General features: G+C 34.3%; 1 long non-coding RNA gene across 1 annotated transcript; it reads right to left on the bottom strand.

Moving 5' to 3' along the window:
• Positions 1-402: 402 nt before the first annotated feature.
• LOC150034150 (uncharacterized) lies at positions 403-1,780 on the bottom strand. Its single transcript, XR_016532399.1, has 3 exons — positions 1,273-1,780; positions 1,013-1,072; positions 403-932 (listed from the first exon to the last, which is right to left on the bottom strand). It is a non-coding gene; the product is annotated as an uncharacterized LOC150034150 (long non-coding RNA).
• Positions 1,781-5,953: the final 4,173 nt, after the last annotated feature.

The following is a 5,953-nucleotide window of genomic DNA, read 5'->3' as shown; positions in this document are numbered from 1 at the left end:
GTGTAAAGAGTTAGATGAAAGACCTTGGAGCTGTAAACATGATTCTGGGAATGGAAATTTTTATAAACAGAGCAGCTAGTGAACTCTATGTGAATCAAAGCAGCTATGTTAAGAAGATTATGAATATGTTTAATATGGCAGATGCCAAAGCAGTTTACACTCCATGAGCTCAACACTTTAAGCTCTCAGCTCAATACTCTCCAAGTGAAAAAGAAGAAATAGAGAAAATGAGTCGAGTTCCATATTCGAATGCTACAGGAAGTCTAATGTATCTCATGGTATGTACAAGACCTGATCTAGCCTATTGTTTTAGTCTCGTGAGTAGATATATGGGTATGTTCAAGACCTGATCTAACCTATTGTTTTAGTCTCGTGAGTAATATGGGAAATCCAGATAGAATTCATTGGGAAGCTACAAAATGGGTGTTTCGATACCTAGCTGGTTCAGAAAGAAGATGTTACTTTGCAAACACCCAAGGTCTACTGATCTAGAGTTGCTTGGATATGTAGACGCAGACTTTGTTGGAGATTTAGACAAGAGAAGGTCGCTGACAGGTTTCACCCTTTTGTTTTTGGAGGGAATATAATCTCTTGGAAGTCCAATTTGCAATCAGTTGTAGCTTTATCAACAACAGAGGCTGAGTTTATTGCAGTTTCGGAATCAGTAAAGGAAGCTATGTGGTTAAAGGGTCTACTAGAAGAACTAGACTTCTATCAACAAACAATGAATCATCAATATCATGAGAAAACTGAACGTGTTGACGTAAAACTACGTTTTATCAGAGATGTAGTAGAAAAGGGTACAGTGACAATATCAAGAGTCAAAACAGAAGAGAATATGGCAGACATGTTAACAAAAACAGTTACCAGAGCTAAAGTTGAGCATTGCTTGGAGATGCTCAAGGTTACTGATCTTTCAGTCGAAGAGTAAACTGAAATAAGAGTGGTCAATGGGTAAGCTTCAAATTCAAAGTGGAAAATTGTTAATAACCAAGGTGAATTAGAATCTTACCATGGGTAATTGAAGACCAGTGCAAAATAGACTTTTTCTACTCCAACACAGCAGCTCAACCTGAAAAGGAAAAAGAAAATGTGAGTTTGTTAGAGTTCTGTTATAACAATAATAGATTGTACATTTTCTTTTTATTACATAATTCTTCAATATTTTTGTAATTTTAGTGAAAGCGAAAACAATATACTGAAAGAGAAAAGGCGTTGAGTATGTATGAGTGGGAGAGAGAAAGAGAGAGAGCTCTGAAGAAGTCTATGTACCTGTATTTTTTGATTCGTTGCTGATATGCTTGAATGAAGCTCCCATGGCTACTCTTTACCGTGGATGTAGTTGTAGTCTAAAGTGCTGAACCACTATAAATCCAGTGTCTAATCTTCTTCTTGCTCATCTTCTTCTTCATTCTTGTGTTCAATTTCGTACCTTCGATCTCAGCTCTCTGGTTTGATCCTTCTGTTTCTGCATGTTACAAAGCTCAATGAAGTGAGATTAAATATTCTTTTGAGTTTTGCTTGTTGATGAGCGTGCTGATGTGTTAGATTTAGTCTGATTAGCTAACACGTGTAAGTCTAAGCTTAGGTTTATTTAGTTCTTTTATTACACAAAGTGCAAGAAGTCCAAAGTTTATTTTTCATTGGGATAGAACAGTGACGATAGGATAAAAGATCAAAATTAGTAAAAATGGCCATGATATAGCTTGGAATTGAAAAAGACGCAAAGAAAGCAAGAAAGGAAGAAGAAGGATAAAGCTAAGAAAGAATGGTGAAATATATAGACTCATTTGCCCAATAGATTTCTTGAGCTTCATTCTATTCTCCACCATTGTGTACGTACTGAGCAGCATCTAGCCTCCCACAATGCCACCTATCCTTTTCACTTTTTCTCTCTTTTTCTTTTTCTACGTTTGGAAAAAAAATATATTTTGATTAAAATTATTGTGAAATTAAGGAGTACAACTAGAACAATGATGTGGAGAAAATATAATATAATATAATAATAATAGATATAATATAATATAAAATATAAAAAATTAAAACCATAAAATAACTAAAACTATAAAATTGGATAATATAAAATTTAGTGGAATTTGAGGTGGATTTCTTACCAACGAGTGTGTGATTTTAAGATCCATCAAATGTTACTATTTATAGGCAAAGTGACAAGTAGGATCCAGACTTACATGGATACAAGCATGAATAACTACAAGCTACATAGACAATATGAAGGGTGACACATGGTTTTTGGGACACTAAACAATATGCATCTATTTATTATTATAATATTCATAATATTCCCCATTAGATGCTCACATATATATAAAATATGTCTCGTTAAAACCTTATTAAGAAAAGCCTAATGGGAAAAAACCCTAGTGAAAGAAAAAGAGTACATATTTCATATAATATATATACTCCTACAAGAATACAATATATTTACTACCACTCATGAAAACATCACTTAAGATCTCTGAGTCGCGGTATTCCAATGTTGTGCACCAATTTTTTAAGAGTTGCAGTTGGTAATACCTTTGTAAATAAGTCTGTCAAGTTATCCTTTGAACAAATTTGTTGTACAATGATGTCGTTATTTTCTACAAGATAACGAGTGTAGAAAAGTTTCGGTAAAATATGTTTTTGTTCTATCTCCTCAATATATCCTCCTTTGATTTGGGCTTTGCAAGTTGTATTGTCTTTGTATAATATTGTTGAAGGATTTTTATTTGAAGACAAGCCACATGTTTCACGAATGTGTTGAGTCATTGATCTTAGTCATACACATTCTCAACTAGCCTCATGAATTACAAAAATTTCAACATGATTTGAGGAAATGACCTTTATGGTCTATTTCACCAATCGCCATGATATAGCAATTCCTCCACATGTGAATAGATAACTTGCTTGAGATCTAGCTTTGCGCAAATAAGACAAACATCAAGAATCTGCATAACCATCTAGATCAAAATTTGATTTATTTGAATAAAACAAACTCCTACCATTTGTTCCTCGGAGATAATGGAGTATATGCTTAATTTCATTCCAATGTCTTTTTGTTGGAAAAGAACTATATCTTGCTAATAAATTTATTGAAAATGCAATGGACTTGTATTATTAGCAAGATACATAAGTGCACTAATTACACTAAGATATGGTACTTCAGGACCAAAAAGTTCTTCATTATCTTCTCAAGGTCAAAATATATCTTTCTTTTTATCCAATGAACGGACTTTCATTGGAATATTTAATAGGTGTACTTTGTCCATATAAAATCTTTTCAAAATTTCTTATATATAAGTTGACTGATGAATAAATATTCTATCTGCTAAATGCTCAATTTGCAAACCAAGGCAAAATTTTGTTTTTCCAATATCTTTCATCTCAAATTCGTTCTTAATATATTTTATTGTCTTTGAAAGCCCTTCAGGAGTTCCAATCATATTCGTGTCATCAACATATACAGTTATAATAGCAAATCCTGATTGTGATTTCTTTATAAGAACATAAAGACATATTGGATTATTTTGATATCCTTCTTTCAATAAATATTCATTCAGGCGATTGTACCACATTCGTTCTGATTGTTTCAATCCATATAATAATCTCTGTAACTTTATTGAATATCATATGTTTCAGGTACCTTAAATCCTTCTGGGATTCTCATATAAATATCATTATCAAGAGATCCATATAAATATGATGTGACTACATCCATAAGATGCATATCCAAACTTTTATACACAGTCAAGCCAATTAAATATCTTAATGTAATTGCATCCACCACCGAGAATACATCTCCTCAAAATCAATACCAGGTTTTTGTGATAAACCTTGTGCAACTAGTCTTTCTTTATATCTTGTGACCTCATTATTTTCATTTATTTTCCTTACAAATACTCATTTGTATCCCGCTGGTTTAACACCTTCTAGTCTGAAAACCTGACGTTTTGAAAGTGAGTTTAGTTTTGCCTCGATTGCTTCTTTCCACTGAAGCAATCTTTTCTATGTCAACATTCTTTAATAGATTTTGGTTCAGGATCCTTATTTTTAGATATAATATCAAGAGAAACATTATACGCAAAAATGATGTCAATAATTACATTAGTTCGATTCCATCTTTTTCCTACCATGACATAGTTTATTGAAATCTCGTTATTATCTTAGGTATTTCACCTTCCTCACCAGTCATGTCGAATATTTCTTTAATGGATATTTACATCCTCAATCAAGTCTTTTTCACTATTAATTATTTTTCATTTTTGAGGATTTCTAAATTTGGAACCCACTGATCTACCACGCTTTTGGCATGTTCGAGACTCATTAGTGACAACTTGTTGTATTGGGATATTAATTTTTTATTGAACATCTACAGCTGGTATATGTTGGGGTTAATGTCCTAAACTCTCGTAGGGTCCTGTATTTTGTAAACACCTATATGAACAAACGCTTGTGATGTAAGAATATGAGATATTTTATTCACTGTTGTCTATGAAATATGAGATATTTTATTTGCATTTACCACAAACCAATAAACTAAGATCCCTGATTGTCGTTGTAACTTAAGCATGTATGTGAAGACATATAAGTGGATCATGCCTTAAGTGATAACCTAAATGGTCTATAGTATATGGATATATGTGGAAAACCTTATCCTGGTGACACTACAGATACGACCCACTTTGTAAATAGTTACAGGTGTTGTGACGTGCTATAGATGGTCTGATCCTGATCATTCATGTGGAGACATGCGAGCAAGGGTGTCCTATATAAAGAAGTTTGTATAAGACAGGACCACGAAATGTTTAGTTTCGTTATATAACGTCGTTCATGACAGAGACTTTCATTTCACTAGGATGACCATAGGTAACATGACCTTTATACTGAGTGGATTGGGAACTTCTGACTATAAGAGCGGTCATTTGATTTTCATAGGTACGAATGGCTAGATTATCGACTCAAACCTACCACTTTAGGGATTCGTCTGATTGAGGAGCTGGGAACTCAACTACACAAGATGAAATTCACTTCTTCTCCAAAGTAGGGGTAAGTAGATAGATTGCTCCCTTAAGAGCTGATTTTGAGGCTTGAACGATGTGGTGCTATACACCTTCTTATGACTCGAGAGGTGTCTACTCATAGTAGGACTATGATGTATTGTTCATTAGAGGAATCAGTGGTACTTAAGAAGTTAGATGTAACTACAGGGGAAAAACGGTAAATTGGCCCAGCTGTATTTACGAGCGATCAATGAAGAGTTATGTACTGTTAATTGGTTATATCCGATAGACATAGAAATATATATGTAATGAGAAGAGTGCAACTGTCGGTCTTTATGAAGGAACTCTTGTACAAGAATACCTATGAGCGGAAGCGGATCTTTCCAATTCATTGTGACAGAATTTAACACATTCAAACAAACAAATATGCATTGATAACTCTAAATTACTGACATGCTTAAAGGATAAAAAACAAGAGACTGAAAGAACATAGCAGTTGAAGACTTTCTTCACAAATCTCGCTCTCTCCGTGAACGAACTCTTCTCACTCTTCCAGCAAGTAATCGCCCAACAACGGTCGTCTACACGAATATCAGGCAACGGGGATGACGCCACCACTCGAGCGCTCAGTATTCTCAAAGTGAGAATCCAAAGGGTGGGCTTTAATGGAATTGGTAGAGGGAAGGAGGAAAGGCTATCGTGTACTACGATCAAGCAAGTGGGAGAAAGAAAAGACTATTGTATAGTCGGGTGCTTGATTGTTTAGTGTGGGGTGCATGATCATGTAGTAAAAGCTAAGCGATTGTCTATACGATTGTTTAGTTCAACTCAAGCGCTAAGCGATCATTTAGTAAATAGTAAGCGATCGTTTTGGAAAATGCGGGTTGCGGGTGTGTGATCGTTTAGTAAGCGGGTGCTATCGTATAGGCTCTCAAACACTAAGCGATCAAATG

This window comes from Benincasa hispida, chromosome 9 (assembly GCF_027475165.1).
Source record: "Benincasa hispida cultivar pf3 chromosome 9, pf3_genome.v1.1, whole genome shotgun sequence".
In the NCBI taxonomy this organism is placed as follows: domain Eukaryota; kingdom Viridiplantae; phylum Streptophyta; class Magnoliopsida; order Cucurbitales; family Cucurbitaceae; genus Benincasa; species Benincasa hispida.
The sequence above is the reverse complement of the archived record's forward strand: the minus strand, read 5'-3'. Positions and strand labels throughout refer to the sequence as shown.